Raw genomic sequence first — 26,435 nt, forward strand, 5'->3', positions numbered from 1 at the left:
ACTTATAAAATATTTTCTGTTAATCCTCATCACTAGCCTAGCCACCCATGTGTATAGCTTAGGTACCCATCATTGACTACTGAATGGTGCCCTATGACATGTGACAATTAAGTTCACAACCTCATCCTAGAACACGTGTTACATACCTCATTGCTGAATGTCACTACGGTCAACTTTGAAGTACTCCCCTTGGGAAGCTATGCACTGACGCCAGCACCTAGTCCACCCTTCAAAGCAATTTTAGAACTCTTTTCTAGAATGGCCATCAGAGCTGTCATTGTAATACCCTTGATGTCCTGATTGTCATCAAAATGTCTTCCCTTCAATATTTCCTTTATCTTCAGGTAAAGAAAGAAGTTATTGGGGTTGAGTAGAGAGGGTGTTCCAATACAGTTATTTGTTTACTGGCTGAAAACTCCCTCACAGACAGTGCCCTGTGAGCTGGTGCATTGTCGTGATGCAAGAGCCATGGACTGTTGCTAAAAAGTTCAGGTCGTCTAATTTTTTCACGCAGCCTTTTCAGCACTTCCAAATAGTAAACTTGGTTAACTGTTTGTCCAGTTGGTACAAATTCATAGTGAATAATTCCTCTAATACAAAAAAAGATTACCAACATCATTGCAACCAGTTGGTGACCTTAATTGTCAGACGTCATATATGGCTGCATGGGGTTATGCAGTGTAAAGTCTAAGTGACCATACCTCTTGGTCCTGACACTGCCCATTACACAAATGTAGATATCACTCAGAGAGAGGTAGGAAACTTGTCCAAAGTCACACAGCCACTAAGCCAGTTTTGAGCAAGGATTCAAACCATGTAAACCAACATTCTGACATCTGATTCTCTGCTTCACCAATATACCAACATCCCTCTGTTCACATTTCTCTTGTAGCACATATCACAAAAAATTGCTTTTGTGCTTGTCTCACTTAGAATGTGAATCTCACTAGGGGAAGGAGAAACTTAGTTTCTTAAACTGTTATTCTTAGTATATAAAAAGGGCCGAGAAACTGGCCTATAGTGGACATTCAATAAATTGTAGCTTGTGTCAGTCATTTTCATCATTCTTACTATAGACTTGTCACAAAATAAGCTATTAATTAAGATTTGATGAATAAATGACTATGCTAATTCTCCAGGGTATCAAAATGAGTATATATATAACTTGGTCACAAGGAACGTATGTGGGGTGAATGTTAAATAATTTTTGTTCCATATATGCTTAGTGACCAATCTCTGGGACAGAATTTATTCAACCATTCAAATGTGGAATTGAGCAATTTAAATATATCTTTACACGGTCAGCATATCAGCCAGTGATCGTAGTGTGGCCCCCAAATTCTTCAGTCATAGATAGTTGTATACTCTAGAGCCAAAAAAAAAAAAAAAAAGAAAAAATCCCAAAACACGTAACAATGTATTCATGAGAGAGAGTAGCCTGATGGACTGCCCCAGGGATGAAAATGAATTGACATAAATGGAGATACTGTGCAAAGAAATCAGCAGCTAGCAGTTATCACATCAGAAGAAGAAAAGTTGTTAACTGAGCTTATAAGAATGAAGATTATTGTCGTCAGATGGTTTCATAAAAGGGACCCCAGACAACCTGTTATTATAAGAGTGTTACACCATGAGAGAAAGTGAAAAGCAATAGGTCTCTTAAATGTATTTGATTAACAACATCTGCCAAAATTCTCTTTAACAAATGACCACAGTTAGAAATATATATGTCCTAAGGAGAAGCTGTTGGTAGCTAAGAGGCCCTTTGGGGGGAAATTCATCTGATGAAAACCCTCTGGAGGATATAAGGGGGATTATGTGAATGCATATGTCTACTTCTATTCTTGGATGAGATAAATTTTTTAAAGCAAAACCAACTTCAATGTTTGATATCTTCCTAGTGGCTAGTGCCTCAACAGTGGTCTTTTGACCAGAACTGGCAACCTAAAGCAAAAACACACACAAAAAAACATGAATTGCCCATAAATGCATTATAGAAACATCTATTTTGTTTTTATTTTTTTATTTTAGAACATTTCTAAAAGAATATAGAATCTTTAAATCTAGTATTTATTTCAGAATCAAAACATGTGGAACTGGAACAGGCAATCTAGTGTAAGTAGATTATTTTACAGTAACTGAACTACAAAGCAGAGTCATTAAATACTCAAAGTCACCTTAGTAAGTGCAAGAATCAAGCCTCAATGCTATCTTTCAATGTTCTCACCATCATAATAGTCTTCTTCTGATACATTTTATTGTTTGATTTCATGTTAGGAGATTAAATGGCTAGAAAGTTACGGAAAAAAACCAATCCTTCATTTGAATGCTAACTCACAGAGAGTGCATTAAAGGAAGGGCTTATCAGCAGCATCATTAGACGCACTTCGCTTGCAATTTTGTGGAACTGAGACACTGAATCCCAAAAGGGCCCCACATGAACTCTGAGACTAAGTGAAATGGTATCCTGATACACATTTTACTATGGCACTGAAATATTTACATTGGGTGTTATAAATCTACATGACAAATCTTGGAAACCACCTGAAAACCACAGGAAATATTCTATCCTGGCTTAATAGTATATGGAAATAGTTGATGGCAAAAAAAAAAAAAAAGAAGAAGAAGAAGAAATAGAATTTGGAGTTCAGAACAAATGAGCAGTATCTTTTAACATGGTGAGGATACTATTCCTGGAGGCTTGCGAGGTACTGTTTTGCACATGATATTCATTGGCTACCATCTGAACAAAGCAGAAAACATTTTCCAATGTGCACTGAAAATCAAACTGCTCCGCTGCAAATGGTACTACCATGATAACTCATGTCACATTAAGTCTGACTCCTCATTAGCCTCCAATGTGAATTTAAATTAATCTTTGAGGCTGGTAAATGCTTGGCATGCAAACACTTGGGTATTATGAATTTAAATTGATTTTAATGATTTCCAGTTTGGCAAAATGCAAGAAGGTTTTCCTACTATACCTGTAAATGAAGGTCGCTCTGGAATGATGATACCTCAACACAGAACCAAACTTTTTAAGTTAAAAATGGAATTTTTCTACTAATAAGCCAAGCCAGCATGGGTCAAATTCTTGATATACGTGTTTTGATAATAACGTTTGTATTTGGATAACTACATGGCTGACAGAAAGTTGTCATGTGATACGGATAAAGAGTCCTTCATTTTCTAACCACCTTTGAGACCTACATTCAATTTTAGTACTTTACTTATGAAATGGCAGAAGGATAGAAAAAGACTTGGAGGGATATCATCAAAGCATTTAGTTCTACCAGAAACTTGGATTTCTAAAACCATGATAAAACTGCTGTGTTTAGACTGCAATTTTTTCATATTCCTTTTGGTTCTATGAGGAGGCTACTCTCCCCTGACTAACGTCATTTTAATTTAACTGTGAGTCGATTAGGCTTCAAGAATGACTGCACTTTTATATGATTAGACAGATTACAGAATTATCTAGAACACATTGACTCTAAACGTCAAGGAACATATCTTTATACTACATTGCCTAGAATCTTAGTGGGCACTTCATAAATGTTTGTGGAATTTCATATAACTCATGTAAAAATGAATGAATGAATAAATGATTTGTAGTTGCTGACAGATTTGAAAAATAGAGTCTAAAATTTTATTATATCCATAAAAGTAAACTTTTGATTACTTGAAGCCTTAAAGTATCAAACTTTAATTAATAGCAGAATATGCATAGAGCCATTAAACCATCTTACTCTGGGTATTTATTTAAATTAATAGAAATTCACAAAGCTAGCTATCCTGGAACAGTTTTGAGAGAATTTGTGGAATACACTGTGTAGGTAGAATAGGGAAAGATGGCTAGATTTATTTTTGAGAGCATGTTTGTTATTTGGCATTATGTATTGATTTGGTGTGTCTAACTTTTTTTTAAATTAAAGTTTATTGGGGTGACAATTGTTATTAAAGTTACATAGGTTTCAGGTGTACGTGTTCATTGCAGCTTTATTTACGATGGCCAAGACATGGAAACAACCAAAATGTCCTTCGATAGACGATCAGATAAAGAAGATGTGGTATATATACACAATGGAATACTAGTCTGCCATAAGAAAAGATGAAATAGTGCCATTTGTGACAACATGGATGGATCTCGAGATTATTATGCTAAGCGAAATAAGTCAGACAGGTCAAGAATCACATGATTTCACTGATATGTGGGCTATAAAACTGAAAACAACAAAGGAACAAGACAAACAAATGAAGAAACAAAAACTCATAGACGCAGACACTAGTTTAATGGTTACCAGAGGGTCAGGGGGGAAAGTTCACATATTAAGTGAACTGGGTATACATATCATATATTCAAAGGGGCAGAAGGTTCTTTCTTTAATCATTTTGAAGTATTGTTATTACTGAACGTCACTTTTATTATGTAAAACTACTGAAAATGTGTGTAAGGAGACTGGGTATAAATTCCAACTGAATTAATCACTGAAATCAGAGAAAAAGGTCCTCTAACCTCCCTCGCCTGTGTGAAACTTACAAGCAGTGTATTTTTATTCCTTTGCTAGCCTTCAGCAGAGAATGAACATCAAGTACCCTTGGACCACCTCTTCTTGATGGTGATGTTCATTTTGCTCTATAGAATAACGGGGAAATGTTGGTACTTTTAACCATATCTTACACTCTGGGGGCACTTAATGGCCTTTGTCTCCCCAAAGCTTTGCTCACTCTCAGGTAATAAAGTTGGACTCTAAGAGAAATGCAGTTACTCTTTCAACCCAGTAGAGTGCCATTTGATTTACCACTCTACTGCACAAAATGGTACCCTGGTGGCTTGAAAGACACAGTGAGGAGAATGTGCCTCATTAAATAGTAATTGATGCTGCTGCTACGACTAACGTCAGTGCTGCTGCCAAAATAACGGGGTTGCTTCCATTCTACTTCTTCTATGAGACTGAGAATAGCACGGTGCCTCCCCATGGACAGCCAGTCGCCAGGCTAGTCCAATGGAAGCACAGAGGGCAAGCTGACTGGTGAGACAATGAAGATTTTAAGATTCTAATGTGTTCCACATCACCTGAACCACACTCTGCCTTCTTAATCCACAGATGCATTACCAATCCTCACAAATCCTAATGGACGTTATTTCATATAAGTACCTTTTTAGATATTTGATACTTACCCTTGAAATGCGAACTTTTCTTCCTTTCATAAATTGGGGTGGAGATCTGTGTGCAACGGTCCTATACACTGCCCTTTGCTTAAAGAATATCTACCATAATCCAACCTATATCTAAATGACTCAGAACCACCATTATTACTAACAATTATTGCACTGTGCTACGAAATGGTAAAGCCCCTAAAGGTCACTCCACATGTGCCATCCACGTCTGGCTACTGGGCTTTTCTCTTTTGTTTTAGTTTGCTTTTTATAATTTTCCTGATTCCTTCCATCGTTAGTAGGCTTGTCACTTTTTGCTGAGATCATTATGTCACAGTATACTTTTGTAAGTGAATTTGTCTTGAAGGCAAGAAAACTGGAAAAGAAAAACTTATTAGGTAAAGAAGGGCTTGGAAACTAGCATTGGGCTTTCTGAAAACCATGGGACATCTATATTAGTGTCTCTCAAGCCTTTTGTCGCTTACTGCCTGGTTCTGAGCTACATTCCATATTGTTGAGGTTTCAGAAAAGTAACATCCAAATAAGTGAAAGCTTAGCTCCTGTGACTTAAAAATCTGCTTTTAGTATATTATTTTTCCCTTTCATTTTAGAGTATTAAATTTTCCCTTTTATTGGCATTACTTTATTGGAGGTCTCTTTGGATCCTTTTTAGAAACAGATAGTTATCATTTATATCTGCCTTCTGCCTCTTGTGTATTTATGTGTAATATTTGTGTATGCACACAAAGAAGTGTGTGTATGTGTGTGTGCGTGTGTCTGTGTGTCTGTCTTTGTGTCTCTGTGTACGCGTATGTATGCATCGCTTTTTCATTCAGAAAATACTGTTGCTAGCCATGGTCTCTTTGAAGGGTATGAGTGTGCCTGTCATTGTAAAGGACAGTCATTTGCTATTATGATCTTCACCTCCTGGATGTGAATTACCCTTGCTCAGTAGCCCCCTGCAATATACCAGTGGCTGGATTATGGGATGGCTGGCCTTCACCTGCCACAGATGTGTGCCGCAAGCAAGCATATTTTTATACAGCATGTGAGTATCCATTTTAACATTTATGTATTAGGAAAAGCACTATTCTTAGGAATCTTTAAGAATACCTAAGTACTAATGTTGCCTGACCACTTAGCGAATGCATATAACAAATTATCTCCTGCTGTTGTTACCATGCACCATTTTACCTTGTAGTAAAGAACTATCGTTTTCATCCTTGGATGGGACTCAGCTAAATTAGTTCCTCCCTCTTCCCGCTGATTATATTTACTATTGAATAAGGCAGCATATAACGGAATCAGTCCAACGTAAAAAATTGGCTGTATCACAGAATCATAAAATTTTAGTACTATAAGGGGTCTTAAAAATAATACTTTGGGTAGCAGGAATATGCCAACTGCATAACAAAGAAGAGAGTTCTGTGGAGTAAAGGAAAATAATTTCCGTCCATTGAATGTCCACTATGTATTTGGTATTAGACTAAATGCTATAGGAACTTTTCTCATTTAATTCTAACAACAATCCTACAGACTAGATATTATTATCTCATTTAGTAGATAAGAAAACTGAGACCAGGCATAGTTCATTCATCATGCCCAATCTTATAACTAAGTGGAATAGAATAATCATTATGGAAACCTAGGTCTATTTGACTCTAAAGGCTGAGATCTCTCCACTGTTATACTCTACCATGCCTCTCCTATGTAGGATTTATATATATATATATATCTGTTGCCAAAAATTCATTTTGCTGGGGTAGCCATTCCCAGCAACACTTTAAGACTAGCCTGACCCTCTGTAATAACAACTGAATCTTTTTCTATTCCTCTGCTCCTTTCCATGCATTGATGCCTAGCTACCAAGTTGGGAGGCAAATTCATGAATAAGTTTGTTTGCTCATGGCACAGTGTGAGTTTATGGGACTGGGATATAAAAACAAGTGGAGAAATTGGGAGCAACGTCTAGCGGCCTCACAGAAAGCAGCTCCAAACTACAAAGGAGGCAACCCTGGGTCAGTTCAACTTAGAGAAACAAGTAGATCAGATACATGAGTTGATCATTATTTGTGGATTTTCTATTTTACATTTGATTTTCTTTCAAATATTATACTGCCTTTCAAATGGAAAGTAAAAACTTATCATGTAGACTATGCTTGAAAAGGTTATTCACAACTTAGAATACAGACACATTTTAAACTATAAAGTCACGTATAACCATATAGTCCTTACACAGAATCTCTAATGAATAGGGACATGTCACTTTTATCATGTCTCAACTATCTACATTTTTAATATTAAAGCATCCATAATCAAAATTTTTGCCCCATTCACTAAGAGTGTTATAAACACTAGAGATTTGGGGTATGTCCACTTTAATCCACTTATTCAGTGTAAATGTGAGCCTGTGGCAGGCTAGAATAATAACTTTAAAAAGTCCCACTGCAATCAGATCTTATAAAATTATGTTATCTCTTTGAAATAATTCAGTATAGTGAATAATTTTCCTCAGTCTCTCATATGCTGAAAGGGAATAGGGACGTAGGGCTACATTTTTGGTCACCTGAAGAATGTTAAATCATACAACTTTCTTGATACACATTAAGATAATAACTATAAAAATGTCAAATGCTTTACTAAAATGAGCAAGTTTGAAGCATAGCAAACTAAAAGGAAATAGCAATAGGAGCAAGAGCAAAACTTCAACTTTGAAGAGTCAAACAGTAGGGACCCTCAAAAATCGCAGGCTGTAGAATGGCCAGATGGCTCAGTTGGTTAGATCGTGAGCTCTGAACAACAGGGTTTCCAGTTCGATTCCCACATGGGCCAGTGAGCTACGCTCTCCACAACTAGATTGAAGACAACGAGCTGCCGCTGAGCTTCTGGAGGGACGGCCGGATGGCTCAATTGGTTAGAGTGTGAGCTCTCAACAACAAGGTTGCCAGTTCAAATCCCACATGGGATGGTGGGCTGCACGTCCTGCAACTAAAGATTGAAAACGGCAACTGGACTTGGAGCTGAGCTGCACCCTCCACAACTAGATTGAAGGACAATGACTTGGAGCTGACGCGCCCTGGAGAAACACACCGTCCTCAATATTCCCCAATAAAATTTATTAAACAACAACAAAAATGGAGAGCCACATTGGAACAGACTGGTCAATCTTTGAAATAAAAATGAAAACATTGAAGGTTGTCTGTGTGTAACAGAGAAGCGGAGAAGAAAACTATAGAAAGATCCAGTGAATTCTAAATGGCCCAAATATCCAGTTTAGCAATCTCAGTGGATTGGCTAAATACTTTCTTAGCCCTTTATTTAACCTTGGCTGTTCAGGCAAGAGCTGACTATCCAGTTGCAGCTAGAAAATAAATGCTGAATGCCCAAAGTTCAGAAATTACTCTGGAGGGAGACTGGTGAATTTTAAGTATTATTTTCATCATTAGCTTAGCTTTCACTTTTAAAGTTCTTCAAAAGACTGATATGTTCGTTCTTAATTATCCTTGCCCAAAGCAGTTCTGTTTCCTAGAAATAAGTACATCATAAGGAAAACTTATACAAATAGCAAGCTCAAATATTTTCCTTTGCAAACAATGCCAGCTCCAGAAACACATTACAAACAGCTGAGACTGTGAGTTTTCTCTCCCCTGGAACAAGAATGTTCTCATATCAAAGACAACCCATTGTACGAAAGCATTTACTGATTTTTTTAAACGCACATCATTTAGTTCTAAAGATGTGGTGGTCCATAACACCAAAACCACACAGTAAACGTGGCATGAAAGAAAAAGAAACAAATAATCATTTTGTAAAAATGTCCACCTTTTCATCAGTTGCAGGTAAAGCATCAACATCCTATGACGAGTACCTTCTAGATGAATTATTACAGGGTGAACTCTTTATTCAGAGGGATAGCAAACAAATGTTCCATAAGGATTCAAATACCTCTTCCTAGTAAATTTTACAGTTCTCATACAGTTCTCATATATTTTGATAAGAACAAAGTCTCCTCTGGAAGAAAAACAAAAAGATAGCATTTATCAAATACTTACAATATGCTTGGGACTGTGATTTATCCTTTACATACACTGTCTCACTTTAGCAACACTATAAGATAGGCACTATTATCTCCACTTTACAGATGAGGAAATTAAGGCTCAGGAAGGCTCAGAAAATTGTGATCTGTCACAAAGCTACTAAGAGGCAGAATGGGATTTGGGAACCCAGGCTGTATGATGTCCAGGCTCCGTGTATTTAGCCACTAAGAAAATTTACTAGGAAGTGAGATATTTGAATACAAATTAATTTTGTTCCTTTTGGCCAAGAAAACTGAATTCTGTGCAATGACCACAGCATCAATATAAGGGCATATTTAGGAATTTCTCCCAGACGTAAAAACACATTTTCAACTGATCTTGTCCAGCTGAAATTTAGTCAGACACTCCATCAAAACGGAGGTAATGCCAGGTGAATGAAAGCCTATTTAGTTTGGAATTAACTTGAAATATGCAAAGTTAATTTCTATTACTAATTCACTTTTTCAATGGTCAGAATTTTTCTGAAAACACTGATATTTTAAGAGAGTTTTAAAGAGCAATAGAAAAACCACAGGTGAATAAACTTTCAATAAAAACAGAGACAGTCAGGATTAAAATGCTTTACTATATATAGAAACATAAAAACGAACTGGCATTTTTCAAATCAATTTGTAAGCCCAGATTCACACCAAATACATTCAAAACTGCTTCCTGCATGCCCAAGTGAGATGAGTTGTAAATAGAAGTTGATATACAGTAAGATACACTGCTGAAGGCCTCAGAATTCCCTCAAAATACAAACTCTGAGAACTAAATGCCCATCATTCGTAATCTGTTTCATCCCAAGACCCTCAGACGCCTACACTATTACTTAACCTAGCAGCGCAATAGTAATTTAAGGGTGCAGTAGTGTTATTTGATAAAATCCCAACTGAGTATTAAACTACATTATGGTTCAATCAAATTACCACTGTTCTGCTGCTAAAACATACATGTACTCACACACGAACATACATGTACCAAAGTGTGTGTGATGATGGTGTAAAAACAAATTGTAAAAACAGAGGCTCCAATACTAAGACTCAAGTAAATTGCTAATCATCCATCTGTACCACATTTTTTGTAGGTTTGGTACTCCCTAAAACAGTGGCTTTAAAACTGTTTTGACTGAAACCCTCAGAGAGAAATACATTTTATATCATACCCAGAACACACACACACACACACACACACACACACACACACAGACACATACACAACTGGAACACATTTCAGAAAATAATACTCCTTTTATATACAGCACACTAATTTCTATTCTATTTCACATTTAAAAAAATTGGTTACAACTCACTAATTTGATTTCATGATCAACTAAGTTGAAAAATACCACCCTACAGTGCCTAACAGCGAGGTAAAAAGTTCAAGGGAAAAGAACTGTTTCGATGGGTGGGCAAGAAAGTATTCAAGATATTTGAGATGGCCCTTGAACAATAAAGTAAAAACAGTATTACATCCACTGGACAGATGGGAAAACTGAGGAGAAAAGGATAAAGGTTTCATTTGTTTCGTCACTTAGTTCCTTGTAGAATCCTCACATGAACTGAATACTTATTGTGGTGCCCAGCCAATGTTGCCAAGCTTTTCTATAATGAAAAGCAATGAGTCTTGTCCACCCACCTGCACACAGAGCAGGCTCCGTGAGTTTTGTCTGGCATAAGAGCATCATTGATCTCAATGACCAGTGCAGCATGGGAAAGCCTGAGGCTGCGCCAGGACCCCAGCTGTGATGGGGAGATGGAGTAAGTGAAAACTCTTTCTGGAGTGAGGCTTCAAAGGCTTTATTAGAACACTATTTTCCATTTAAAAATTTAAATATGTGAGACTGTAATTAAAATAGAAAAGTGGAGCTGTATTTCTGACCATTTCCTTTTTTAAAAGATTCAAATGAAAAAATTTCAAACATACATGAAGTAAAGAGAATAAAATAAACCCCCAAATACCCAGACTCAGCAATTATCAAGATTTTGTCATACTTTGATATATGTTCTATGTTGTTGTTGTTCTTGCAGAAATATTTTAAAGCAAATCCCAGACATAATTTCACCCCTACTTACTTAGCATGTACCTCTAAAAATATTTTTCTTCATATAACCATAATGTTATTACTGTACTTAAAAAAAATTAACAATCCCCTAGTGTTCTCTAAAACGCAGCCATATTCAAATTTACCAGACTGTCTCAAAAACGGTTTTGTAGTAATTAGATTTCTAGAATCAGGATCTAAACAAGGTCTGTGCATCACATTTGGTTAGCACGTGTCTTACATTTTTGTAGTCTAGAGTAGCACTCTTCCTTCAATCCCAAACTTTTAAAAAAATATATATTTAAGTGTGTTTTTCCAGGACCCATCAGCTCCAAGTCAAGTAGTTGTTTCAATCTGGTTGTGGAGAGCGCAGCTCACAGGGGGGATAGAACCGGCAATCTTGTTGTTGTTAGAACACTGCGATCTAGCCAACTGAGCTGACCCACTGCCCTCAATCCCAATCATAATTTTATTGTATACATTTGACTTCCTGAACAAATCAGATACATTTTCTTATAAAATGTCCCATATTCCAGATTAATCTGTTTAGTTCCTCAAGAATTATTTAACGTACTCCTTTATCTCCACATTGCTCAAGAACTAGAATTTAAATGCTTGATTTAAGCCCAGGTCAACTTTTCAGGGGGCAAGACTATTTCATAAATTGTGCTGCTTATTATATATATATCTTGTCAGGAGGCACACAATGTTACGATGTTACCTGTCTGTGAAGCTATGATTGATCAGTGAATTCTGGTGGTGACAACCTGATACAGCCACTGGAATATTCTCTATCAATATTTCATTTAATGGCTTACTTCACTGATGACTTTGCCTAAATCAATTATTTCCTAAGGGTTTGCAAAACAGTGGTTTTCTAAGTCTTCCCTGTCTATATAATTATTAGCTAAAATTCTTCTGTAAAGAAGTTCTCAACTAAATTATTTAGTTACATGGACCTATGATGACTAAAGGAAAGAAAGGATGAGTGCTTAGGTCTTTCTCTTTAATTGCCAGTTTTCAGCTTAATAATTTGGAAAACAATGAGATTTTTAAATTTAAAGTATGGATTTTTATGTGTTCAATGTGTTTCCAGTACTTGTAATTATAATTATTCTTGATAATTTAGTTGTTGCATCTTTAGCCATGTCCCTTCACATTCTTCTATGTCCCTTTAATAAGACTTCATTGGTATTTTTGATGTCTCCTTGCTTACTAGTAACACAAGATGACCCACGCACATCCCGTACAATTCTGGCCTCATTTCTGGAATGACCCATTCTTCTAGAAAGCTCTGATCCCTTTTAGTGCAAAAGCCTTTATTTCTTTTAGTGAAAAATGGTATTAACAGACCACGATCTAGGCATTAGGAGTGCTTATTGTTCCCCTTTTCAATAGACAGAAGTACGTTTTTGGAAAAAATAATCATGAATTCCAATTCAAATTTAACACTACAGGATGTTCTGATTGATTTGGGGCTGAAAACATGGTTCCCAAGTACATTAACATAGGTGTTTGCTTTATCTCACAATATATGCAAATAGGTACAAAGTAATAATGTTACTACTAAAACAGAACTATTGAATAAAATTCAGTATTTCTCCACAGATTTATTTGATCTTGAACTGTATGAAGAATATTCCACTTGAAATATTTCCCTTCTCTGTCAACCATTTTCTTTTAAAAACATTAAAGACCATTTTTCCCCTCTTCTTCAAATTGCAAAGCATATCATCAATGAAACTGGAGCAATTATGGGTCTGGTCAAAATGGAGCCCAAATTATCAGAAAATGCTTCATCAATTCCCACGAAAGGAGAAACAGTGATATGACCTTGCCTCTAGCATCTAGGATATCAAAAGAACAGGTTCAAACTGACCAGTTACTACTCATTCTATCCACAGCGCGGTCTAAGATTAACTTCCTCTTCCTGTTCTTGCCTTTTCACAATCTATGTACAGCACAGCAGAGCATTAATGAGAAAAACTACAAAGTAGGCACTCAATAAATGTTTTCAGAATACTAATGGTAAATTGGCACACATAACAGGAACAGATATTTTTCAGTATGTTTACTTACTATAGAAAGCAACTCCCACAACAAGTTGTATGTATATCTGTCACCTGTTTTTGTCTTCACAACCCCAAAGTCTAAATACTTTATAAAAAATACTTTTGGTCTGTCAATGATATTTTGTTTTGTATAAGGGTGGGAATACTGAAATACCCCACATGTTAAATTTTCTTTTTAAGTGCAGTTATGCATTTTCTTTCCCTTGATTTTTAGAGACTATAATACTACCCCTTACCCTATTTCTACTTACTACCTATTCCCTATACACCAGCTTCATCTTCTCATAGCTTTCCCAGGAACGTACTATGTTCAGGAAATATAAATATTTTAGCCTTCACCCCGCCCCCACACACAAACACGTCTATATGATCATGTTGAAAACAACATGACTTTCTGCAACACAGATACACATCTGGGAATCTATGTGACGTAAGGACATCTTCTATGGCTTCAATTAATAAACGATATATTTTCTGATTGGGTTAAAGGAAAAATGAACTATAGATATAAGCCAAGTGATTATAATCATTTAAAGGAAGTTCTCTGAAGAGAAATAGTGAAGATGGAAAGTGACTGAGAATTTGGGAGGCGGATGCTGGTAACTGATGATATCAAGTTCTGGAGGAGAGAAATGGGTGAGATGAAAGTTAGCCTTGAACAGGAAAAAGAGCACCCCTCCCACTGAGACTCAGGAATGTATAAACACCGGGTAGGTAGTCTCTGTTTGCAGGTCATTGAAAAGTTGTGGAGTTAAGAGCTGATGGTCTGTTGTCCTTGTGAGTTGTATGAGGCAAGGCCATTTGCTAAGAGTGTCGGGATTATATACGAAAAATAACTAAGCAGATAAAGAGTTAATAAGTTCCTGTTATGTGTTAGTCCTGTGTTACTAGGTTTTATATCTATAGTATATACACTATTTATTATAATTATGTATATTGTATGCATGTATTATTATATACATATGTATGTATTTATTATTTCATCAAACGATTTATAACAAAAAAATCAAGTTGGCATTAACCTCCTGATTTTACAGAAGAGGAAAGTGTGGTTTGGGGAGGTTTGACATGTGCCCAAATGTACAAGGGTAGAGCCTGAATTTGAACTCAATCTGTCTGATTCAAATCATAAGTTTTGAGGGAAATGAAAGAAAGGCAACAAGTTAAAAGATGACAGAATGTCTTCATGGGTCCTGGTGAGATCAGAGATCATATATTCATAAGAGCATAAAAGTACAGTTGAGAATTAGAAGGCAGCATTTAGGATCAACCCAGTATTGAGAACTTTGCACGGTAGATAAATGCAGTAGATGCCACCCTTGCCCCACCCATATAGTCTTGGCACTCACCTTTCCCGAGCACGCTGACAACTTCTTAACACAAGCAGCGGAGACTCTCTGCCTTAGGGCTTTCTCTAGCTGTATAAGCAGGCCTGGCCCTCCAACAAAAGGGAAGCAAGAAGTTCTAGGGAAGATGTTCCCCTGGGAGCGGCCCTCAGCCCATGGCCTATGCATGCTGGTGGATAAATACCTGTATGTGCCTTGTCTCTGGTGGGAGGGCAACTCTGAGACTCTTGCTCACAGCTGCCCAGAGCTCCACAGGTGAATTGAGCCTTAATCAACTGCAGCAGCAACCCGCTTCTTAACAGATCCTGCAGTGGCTTCCTTCCCTTCTTTGTCTCACTTCCCCATGTCTTTACACTTCCCAGAATCACCTCCTGAGTAAACGACTGGCACTCAATTCCTCACAGCCCCCTTCTGGGGAATCAAAACCAAAACAATGGAGTAAAGGGATAAAGAAGTCAGGGAATTGAAAGTGCTGGTGAGCGAGTCATTTCACTGCCAAATGCGAAATCCAGTTTGGGTAAAACAAGAACAAAAGTCAGGAGGCCTTGGGGAGAGTAAGAAATAGTGGTCGGGTCACATGAGTTGAGGTCTTCACAAGTAAGGGCAAGAGGCTTAGTGGGAGAGAGGAAACCAGGAATGTGGAAGTAGATTAAAAGATAGTGTGATGTTGGGGACTGAGATTTCAGGTCGAAGTTTGAGGCGATGAGAAGGTCAAGTGTGAAGCCATGGAATCAGTTCTCAGTGGAACTGCGGTGAATGCGAATGAAAATGGAGGTCGTGGAACTAAGAGTTGGAGTGTTTGAAGTGTTTCCTCCAGGCATTTTGAAATCTGCTAGGAGGACACCAAGAATTGGGAAGAAGAGAAGCCTAGGTGGGCTGTCAAAGCGTGGAAGTGACCTGAATACAGGCAGACAGTTATGACAAAACATGTTAAAGGTGATCAAGCTGAATTGGGCAACTTTCAAAGGAGGAGGGAGAGGCAGGTTGGAACTAAGATAATGCTGACACCACTTCCGGATAGTTTTGCGGTACACAGAGTTTCTCCGTCTTTTACCTGAGAGGAATAAAAGGAAGGAAATGTTCTAAGGGGAGAACCAGCTTTCGTCAAAGGCCTAGAGGTAAAGACAGCACATTGTGTGAAGACAGAGGATATAGAAAGGGGTTTTTGTTGTTTTTTAAATTTTTTAAATTTTAGGGTTCTTTTTTTTTTTTTTTTTGTTTTTTTTTTTACAATGGAAAACAGTTTTCAGTGTGCACAGTGGAAAGAACTGGAAGGGAAGTCAGCAAAAGGAAGATAAGCTGGTGGAAGAAAGGGAGGATCCCTGTATCAGATGACATCATAAGAGAGGATTCATGACTCCAGAGGCTTTGGGGGGTGAGTAGGAGGGGGTGGGAGACTGGGAATAACTGGGTAAAAGGCCAGGATGTTGGTGGCATAACACTATGTTTGAGAGCATGGACTTTGGAGTCAGACTTGAGTTAAGTCCTAGATCCACTGTTGACTCTGGAATCTTGGTGACTCTGGGATCTCAGTCACATTAAACGGCTATGCCTCAGTTTCTTTATCTTTACCATGGGAATACTTACCTCATAGGATTATTTTGAGGATGAAATGTAAAATGCTTAGCCCCACTCCTAGCTCACAGTAAGCACTCACTAAATGTTAATACTTTTGATCACAACTAACCACATGGTTTTGAATGAATCTTTTGGTACCATAGATTTTAATACCAATTGACCAAGGGTTCCAGGTATTTGTTGGGACCCATGTACTCTATATCTTCAGGCAAAAATTGAGAGAGAGAGAGAGAGAGAGAGAGAGAGAGAGAGAGAGAGAGAGAGAGAGAGAGAGAGAGAGAGAGAGAGAGAGAGAGAGAGAATCAGTCAAAATAGATTCCTTTTTCTTAAAAAGTAAAGATTTTGAATCTGTGTATATGCCAGCTTTTCTGTCACCACAGCTGGGACTAGAGGGAGGCACAGAATTTAAGAAGACGTACCTCAGTGAGTACATGACTTAAGAATGACTGAATCCTTAAATTTTGTACCCTGTGTGCCTCCCTTGCAAGTCCTGACCCTATCCATCAGTAACCCCCATTTAGACTAGATTGGCAGTTAAGACTCCAGAGCAGAGCAATTCCACCTACAGACCCTGGTCAAGCCAGTCAATTGAAGTACATGGACATGTGTTAAAAGCACTATCTTGCTACCCTGTGGATGGCCCATGCTTAATTGATATGAACAAATATTACGTTTCTCAGATCTTTTCACTAGAATTTATATATATTAACAGACTCTTATCTTATAGGCTACATATTATAACTATTCCAAATTAAGTTCAAGTGTATATGCCATGGTCAACGATATCCTAATAAATCCAAAGCTAAGAAAATTAACCAGCTGCTTCATGAATCATGCTTCCTGGACTCACACTCAGATAATACATTCAGATGTTGACACTTTGACTTAAACAAATGAATAGCACTGGAAAAGAAAATCAAAATTGAACCATAATTCACACATTTTACAATCATTATCAGCTGCCAATATATATAACTTACGAGTTGCTTTTTGGCTTCAACATAATATTGAAGAGCTATTGCAACTTCATTCTTTATACCTTTTAGCTGTTATCTGAGTTTAATATGCACTTTTTTGTGGGGCGTGCATGTGATAGTCATTGTGCAAAGTACTTTCTCATGTGCTACTTCATTTAATCCTCATCAAAGCCCATCGGGTATTTCCATTTATTAAGATACTAAGCTATTGCTACTTAGTTTAGTGTTAAAGACATGATTGATTTTCATGCTTTGTTGCTTCAGACCACTATTATGTGCAACACGTGTTGTCCTTTGCAATAATATAATGGGAAATCTTTCTATCTCTATCTACCTATATCTATTGACCTTCTAAGACATATAGTTTGTTGATTAGAATTCATTGATTGTAAAAGTATAAGAAAGTTTGGATTATAAAGAGGAAAGAAAAAACATCCCACTATGTACTGTACAACTGTTGATTTGACTTGCTCGGTATCCATTCTCCCTTCTTCTCTGTGTACCCATATAGTATCACCCCTATTTCTCTGAGGGGAACAACCCCTTCTGCATTTGGTCTGGATGGGATTGTTGACCAGGGTGCCCTTCTCTCCTGGACACAAAGTGGATCTATGATCCAAGACAGACCAAAGAAACACTCATTTACTAGAGGTGGGGACAATAACATCTGGACAGAAACCAGGTAGAACTGGAGACAGAATTTTCAGTTTCTGCTATCTGGAATCTCAGAGCTGCCCTGACTTCTTCCTTTCCTAAGGCTTTGTTATTCAGACTTTCCTTGGATTCTACAAACAACCCCATGTCCTCCTAATACATTATTTTATTGATCAAATTAGCCAGAGTCCTTGTCTGTCACTTGCAACCAAAGAATATATACTAATAAAAACTATCTTAATACTTCCATTATAATTTATACATTTTACTCTCCAGGATTTTTCATATTCATATTTTTACATTAGTAAAAGTCACATACTTCTGTTCCTGTTATACATACTGAAGTTTCTAAGAGCTTTAATTATTATTATAAATAACTCTACAATGATTATTTTCATGCATATCACTTTTTCCATATTTTGGAATTTTTCCTCTCAGAGATTCCCAGAAGTGAAATTACTGAGTCAAAGGGCACAGATATTGTTATGGCTCTTGAAAGATATTGCCAAAATGCTTTCTAAAAGGTCTCTGCCAATTTATAATGAATTCAAGGACCCTTTTTAATCAAACTTCCGGTCAACACTGACCATCCATGTAGTCATTTAGACATTCTGCTGCCAATGTTATATACCTTCCTTGAAACTTGTGGAACATGTGACTTCACATTCTCTAGGAGAGATACTTGCTACTCAGGTATTCTGAATTATTTCCCCAAATGATGGCATTTTTTTAAAACTTTTATAGAAGTATCACATAATTTACCAATATAGAAACGCCAATGGCAAAATGTAAGTAATCTCAAAGTACAATTGATACTGTTTCCTTTGCTAATGTTGCTAGAATTATAGTTATCTATATAGTAAAATAGCAATTTCTCCCTAAGGAATGGGCCATAGAGTAATGAGTCAGTGGGTACCAGGTTTCCATTAGTTCTGATATAAGTATGGACTAACACAAAAAACTGTGGAGACAGTCCTTCTAATAACTCCTTTTGGTGCATCTAAGAACTTTTAAATAAAGGAAAGTAAAAGGGTCTATTTTCCTTTGCTCTTTTGAGCTATTTCCATGCCAAGAGGATACTTTAACAATAATGACTATGTGACAGGCCTTTGGACAAGATAGGCTGAGGACAAAAGGCAAAATGTATCCTGTAAGAACAAATCCAAGCAAACGAGCCCTAAAGGGACACAAATAGGCAGCAGGTGAGGCAAGCTGCCCAAGCTGCCCTTGATACCCATAAAAAGCCAGAATACTTTTCTATCTCCTGGGCTCATCTTAGACTTCTAGAGCTGACACCTTCCCTATCCCCCTTGACCTATGACCCTGGTGTCTGAGAAAGTAAAAAATCAAAAAAAAAAAATCATAAGAACTGCTGCTGTGGGTCAGCCAATCCTATGAGCAAATACTTAATGCACAATTACTATGTGCAAGGAAGTGGGTACCAGGACCCAGAATAGCCCTCAGTCCTCATCAATGTGTGCACCTCCCTCCCCCATCCAGCACAGTTTGATGCTCACAGGACCCACCCTTTCCAGTCCTCCTTTGAATCTGTGAAAGCTGCTTTAGACCTACTTCTTACAAGTCAGCTTCGAGCCTCTCCTGATCCCAGTGTCCCGATTCAAAGGAGGGAACTGGGACACTGGCTCTATTGCTGAAGCCAGGTTCACTCTCATACCCCTCAGAATGAGAAGTCAGGCTGACTTCTACCACACTTCTGCTGCCAGTCACAAGCCTAGAATGTTCCTGACTTTGGGATCCACAAAATTCAGGGTCAGTCAGGAAGTCTGGGAATTTTTTTCTGTAGGCAGAAGGTGACATTTAAAGATTTTAAGCAGGAACTTGATACACAAGGAGTGGCACGCTAGACATTTAACTGGCAAAAGGCTAGAGAATATGTTAAGGGGATGAAAGTCCAGTTTGGAAATAGGGCAATGGTTAAAACACAAAGAGGGAAATGGGCTGAGGTGAATTTAGAAAGGAGAGACAAATGCCCGCCATCACCGTACATACTCCAGATCCACCTAATCATGTTTCCTGAGTGACACCAGGTTCGTTTTACACCTAGAAGATTATCCTTTCACATTTCATGGCATCTACTTCAAAAAGCTGTTAAAGCTTTCCATTAGCCGTAATTTCCCTAATAACCTTTTATAGATCTGAGTAATTAATGTATTCATATCAACTCTTCCCAGACCAGGCAGAGGAGCTATGAAGACCTGAGCAGCTAAGTGCATCAAGTTCTCCAGAAACACAGCCCAGATCAAAATGAGACCCATGGTCTCTCAGGTTCATCCTGGTGGCTCAACCATGCAAAAAGAATACAACTAAACGCATTTGTGCTGTATTATGCTCTCATGTGTTATGGTATTTTCGCTTCTGTTCAGGGGGATACTGACTCAATCACTTTTTGAAAATTTCCTAATTCCCAGACAGCTGACTGAGAACAGCATTCTGAAAATATTATTAGGTCAAGCCATTCTCATTTTTGGTGAAGAAATTAGAGTTATTCCATTTGTAAAAACTTCTTAATGCAAAAACAGAGTTGTAAGATTTTTTTTGAAAAAAACACACAACACTTTTATCCATTTTTAAGTAACTTTCAAATTTTAGTGAAATATTTTAAACTGAAAGATATTGCATTTTTAAATAATAACAGAAAGGCAAAACTATGGAAACAATGAAAACTCAGTGGTTGCCAGGTGTTGGGGGCGAGGGATAAACAAGTGGCGCACAGAGGATTTCCAGGGTAGTGAATCTATTCTGTTTGATACTGTAATGGGGGACACATGTCATTATACACTTGTCAAAACCTATAGAATGTAAAACACCCAGAGTGAACCCTAATAGACACCATGGACCTTGGGTGATAACGATGTGTCAGTGTTGGTTCATCGATTGTAACAAATGTACCAATCTGGTGTTGAGCTGTTGACGTGGGGGAGGCTGTACCTGTGTGGACTCAGAGAGTATATGAAAAATCCCTGTACCTTCCTCTCATTGTTGCTGTAAACCTAAGACTTCTCTAAAACATAAAGTCTGTTTAAAAGACAACGACGACAATGATGATGATGTGACGATGACGGTACAGTATGTATCCTATATTAAAATACATGCAAAAAACATGTATCCTATATGCAAATACATGGGAAAACATTTGGGGGAAAAATCTCATCAATTTCCTACTTCCCAAAGGCCTAGATATCTACAAATTACTGTTCAAGTCACCGAGTACACAAAGAGAATGTTTTTCTATATTACAGAAAGTTTCCACAATTTATGATTATTCTGAATGTGATTAGAACTTGGTAATATAGTAAATGAAAATTAAGATGGATGAAAACTTCTGTCTGTATGCAAAATATGTCCCTCTAAGGTCAAATTGGGTGAAAATAAATAGCTAATCTGGCAACCAAATAAAACTACAAAGCAACAAACACAAGCATAAACACTCCGAAAAGTATTTCCAAAAGATAAAATAAAATGCTCCTAGAAAATGGACATTAAAAAAAAAAAAAAGAGCACTGAGAAGGCAAATCAACTTCTGCTGAAAATCATACGCTTCCTATATTTGTCCATCTATTAAAGCCTTTCAAATCTTATTTAAAGAAAACACACATTTAAAATGTATGGTACGAAACTTATACTATATATTTATACTAGGATAAATACCTTTCTTCCTGTTGTACCACAAGATGTAACTACGTCATTTATCTGCAACATATACATTTCTTACAAGCCTCTTGAAATGTGTTCAGAAAATATGGAGCACTTCAGTTGTGTCTTTGTCACTGCACAGGCCCAGACCCACAATATCGAACGAGGAGGAGTTAACATGTTGACATCTGTTTTAGGCTAAAAATGGAAATTGTGAAGTTCTTCTCTCCTCTTCCAAGAGTTCCCTGGAATGGATCAAAAGGCTTCAGAAGACTTGGCACCAAGGGAACTTCTAGGCAATGTCTACACAGCACAAAATGAAATGGAGACTTGGCATCTTCCTGAAGAACTCGGCTGTGTTGTGCTACAAAAAAAGGGCTCTAGCTAGCTCCCTTTGTGACTTGAAAGGCCAAAATAGTTGACAAAGCTCCAGAATTTTCCTTCTGCGGTTCTATGTGTTAACTTTTCACACAACCACGAGAAAAATGTCTTGCGTTTGGTATGGTTGCACAATCACTAAACATGTAGGCTGGGCCAGGTATTGTGCTAGGCACTGGGAGTTCAAATGGCTGAATCTCCCGGATAAGTGAGGCAAAGGAATGTCTGGAGTCTAAATTTAGAAGTAACCTTCCCAATCTTCCACTTTTTTTTTTTTTTTTTCACACCAAATCAACTTCGCCTGCGAAGTTTTGCTTTCCTTGAGGCTGAGTCAAGAAGAACTAGCATTTGCGGGTGGAGCAGTTATTTGAAGGCACAAGCATTCTTGACAAGGGGGTCTTTATATATAAAGCAGAAGCATTTTCGTTTTGCCTTGTAGTTGGGGTGAGTACGAAGAACTGACTTGTTTTTCCTCCACAGTTAAAAGACCAAACCCAGAGACTACCAAAATGTGGGGTTTGTTTATCATTTCCAAGTTGAAGTAAGGCATAATGTGAATACTCAGCACTCTATCTTTCCCTGATTAAAGCGATCCTGCCCTTTGAATTGCTGCACAGGATATTGTTTTGTGCGGCTCACTCACACGGCTGTAATAAGTCACAACAGTTTGGCACCTCGCCCAACAAAACACAAACTCTCCTGAAATCTTGAGCTTTCCCATGGCAACATCACAGTCACCAACACAGCAAACAACCACTCCAATCCCTACTCCCGCTCCCCTTTCTGAACAGCAAAGGATATCATTGCAGTCAGCCTCACTAGAACTGTGCTAATTATCATCTATGAAAGGAGATAGCGACAGAGATCGAGTTGCCTTCAGCCTGAACTTAAAATGAGATCAAAGGCCGGATAACTACAGGAGCATAGGGAAGTTCCACTTACACTTTCGCTCTACAAGAAGAGAGAGAGGCTGTATGTAAAATATATTCCTTAAGGATTAATGTGCTTGCTGCCCAGATTACCAAGTGGCTCTGGCTCACCGGCAACCTTCAGACAAAACTCCCATTCACATTAGCCCAGGCTCTCTTGACAGCAGCTACCGTGTTTCCCCGAAAATAAGACCTAGCCGGACCATCAGCTCTAATGAGTCTTTTGGAGCAAAAATTAATATAAGACCTGGCCTTATTTTACTACAAGACTGGGTCTTATATAATATAATGTAATATAATATAATAACCCGGTCTTATGTTAATTTTTGCTCCAAAAGACACATTGATGGTCTGGAGCTGATGGTCTGGCTAGGTCTTATTTTCAGGGAAACACGGTAGGGGGGAAATGCCATGTTAAAGTTGCAGCTCTGACACATTCCTGAAACTGCAAAACTGGAACTGTTTTCAAACCTCAGCTGTGTTCTCCAGCGGAATGCTCATTCTGCTCATCTGGGAAGGCCGAGCCTGTAGTAGAGCAGGGTGGCAGCTCCCTACAGCAGATTAAAGGGCCACTTCCTTTATGATAGCCTCTTTTCAGATTCAAATAACATCCTTGGGGGAGACAGTCTCTTCTCATAAAAAGTGTCTGGGCTCCCACAACTCCCCTACAATGATAATCTCTCCTTGTGTATTAATGTGATTTTCAGTCCACGATGGCTCATGAGAGTTCAGGAGCACAACTAATACCAAACCCAAGGGAACGAATGCTCTATGACTCATGGGTGGCTATCACTTTATTGGGGGGTGGGGAGGTAAGGGACAGAGTCCTAGCTTCATGTGGTTTTGGATGCTGATTGTTCCACTCTGAATTATGGTGAAGCCCTGTGTGTGCTCACGGAAGATTTTATAATTCTAGACCTAAATCTTATACAGTGCCATAGATTACATTTGGGATCCCCCAACTTCAGAAATAAAATAAAAATTTCAGAAGTTCAGCTTCAGCAAAGCTACAGTTTGGGGGGCTAGTCTATGTAATAAAGAATAGAAAATACTAATGATAAGGTCTGGAAGTAATTATACCAAGATATTTCAATGATATCCCCAACCAGGAAAGAAAAAGAAAATCCAGTGATTTGCTAAACAATAGCAGAATTCTGAAATACAACTGGAGTTTTTTTTTTTTTAACACACATATAGGGGTGACTGCTGTGTCATTCAAGACTCTACAGGTATTTAAATAGTAACACCTAAAATCTATTCTAGTGACAATTTAAATAATTAAATTCTGGTATAACTTTTCATTTAATATATACTCAATTATGTTTTATTCTCCATTACCCATAATTTCCAAAACCCACAATCTAATTATGTTGTAATTTTTATCAGTAAGAAACCTATCATAGACAAAGTATTGAGCTTTAAAAAATAAAAAAATAAAAGAACAGATATACCAATTAGAGTTGCTCTGTTCTCTCAGAACGCACTTTCCAAAATTATTTCCATGGCTAATTCTTACTCCTTCTTGTCTCAGCTTAAATCTAAAGAAAGTTGAGACTTGCAGTCAAAAATTACTTGCTATTACAGTATTTTTGGTATGTTTGTTTGTTTTGAATCCATCTCTATTTGAATCTAAAGTCCCTGACTTCAGGGATTTTACCTGGTGTATTGGACACAATGGATCCTGAGCAAATATTTGTTGAATCAATGAATCCTTTATTTATACTCAGTGAACAGCCCATGTGTTATACACTTTCTGCTCTGCATACTCCTGTCCAAATGTAAAAATGCTGCAACATCAAGAAATAAAATAGACCAAAAATAATTCACTGGTTAAGTTCAGCAAAATACAGAGCTAAAAGAGAAAGACTGAGAACCAAGTGTCCTTGGTGGAGTTAGCTGGCAATGTCTTCATCAGTATGTCTTGAATTTTATGGATGAATGTTTTTGGGTTTGGGAGAGAATGAACTCCCACTGAAATGAGTAATCCATTGTGTCTGACATCATACTGAGATCTGGAATGCTATTGTATTTTACTGTGAAGTGCTTGACAATGCATTCACACTCAGAGGCCAAAGTTTCAAAACTGCCCTTCAGTTTAACCCTATAGATGTGGTTTCGTAGGAAGACTCTAGTAACTGCATGATTTCAGTTTATTGCACATTATTCTGCTCATAATTACAAGTGATTCATTCCCACCTACAACCATGGAATCTGTACAGAGAGAAGCATCCAACCGAGTATCAAGATTACAGAGACCGGTATAAAACAAAGAAGTCTTGAGGATGTAATGTACAGCATAGGGAATATAGTCAATAATGTTGTGATAGCATGGTACAGTGTCAGATGGCTGCTGGACTTATCATGGCGATCACTTCTTTAGGTATGTAAATGTTGAATAACTATGGTGTACACCTGAAACTGATATAATATTGCATGTTTGTTATATTTTAATAAAAATATTTTAAAAATAATACAAAAATAAAGACAATAAATAAATAACCCCCCCCCCAAAAAAAAAAAAGATTACTGAGACCATCATGGGTGACGGTGATGATGGTGGTGATGAGGAAGATGATGGTTATGATGATGGTGGTGATGGTATCTAACCACTACGGAGCTCGATAACGACGCCCTCTCACTTAATCCTCACACCAATCCTGTTAGGCAGGTTCTATTACATCACCATTTGATAGACGAGGCAATTAAAGCCTAAGAATGAAATAATTTCCCTCAATTTGCTCAGTTAATAAATGGTAAAGCTTGGATTCTAGTACCTAAGGCCTTAACTATTATGATATTCCACGTCCCAAGTGGATGATTTTCAAGACTCTTAAGTTTCCAAAATTTATATGATGACAGATAGGGAGAACATTTCCTTCTTGCTCTTAGGAAAACTAATGTCACATTTGGAGCCAAGAACTCATAACAAAGGTTCAGCTTATGCTATGATTATGTCAAAAAGAAAATGGTACTATAGATAAAGAACCAATATGCAAAGGAGAAAATAGCCAAAATTATTATTGTTGTGTCAGAAATGTAAATGTTTTGATTTTTTTAAACTAAGGAATCTAAAAATCAGTATGTGGAAAGTCGAAATCACTTAGAATGTACAAAAAGATTGCAACAACTTTTAAAATTAATTTTGCTTAAGAATTTATCAGGGTTTCCACTGTTTTATCAACATTATTACCTTGGGGATGGCTGGAATATGTTATATTTCACCCCAACGTGACCTGAAACTGCCAGAAGCATGAAATCCATGGAACCATCTTTCAAGTTACCACACTGCTACACACAAGCTGAAAAATTTCAGGACATGAAAGAAAAACAAACATTCTAATCCTATTCGTGGCTTCTTGGATATGTTTTCTAAAAAACAAATTATTAAAGCAAGAAATGGGTAAGCTCCTTCGTCCTGAGGTTGGCAATACTACGGTATCAATAATTATAAGACATTTTCTCATATATATAACAGAAAGCATTGGAGTAAAGAATCTTGACTCTGGCCTGACTCTTCGCTCTGCCTAAGTCAATCCAAATCATGTCAATACACCTCTCTAAGCCTG

At 37.5% G+C, this 26,435-nt stretch overlaps 1 protein-coding gene across 1 annotated transcript in view; it reads right to left on the reverse strand.

The window, feature by feature from the left end:
- MAML2 (mastermind like transcriptional coactivator 2) overlaps nt 1–26,435 on the reverse strand; it is a 338,927-nt gene that overhangs the window by 279,825 nt on the left and 32,667 nt on the right. The gene's annotated exons all lie outside the window — the stretch shown is intronic.

Source organism: Rhinolophus ferrumequinum, chromosome 11, assembly GCF_004115265.2.
Source record: "Rhinolophus ferrumequinum isolate MPI-CBG mRhiFer1 chromosome 11, mRhiFer1_v1.p, whole genome shotgun sequence".
Classification (NCBI taxonomy): Eukaryota; Metazoa; Chordata; class Mammalia; order Chiroptera; family Rhinolophidae; genus Rhinolophus; species Rhinolophus ferrumequinum.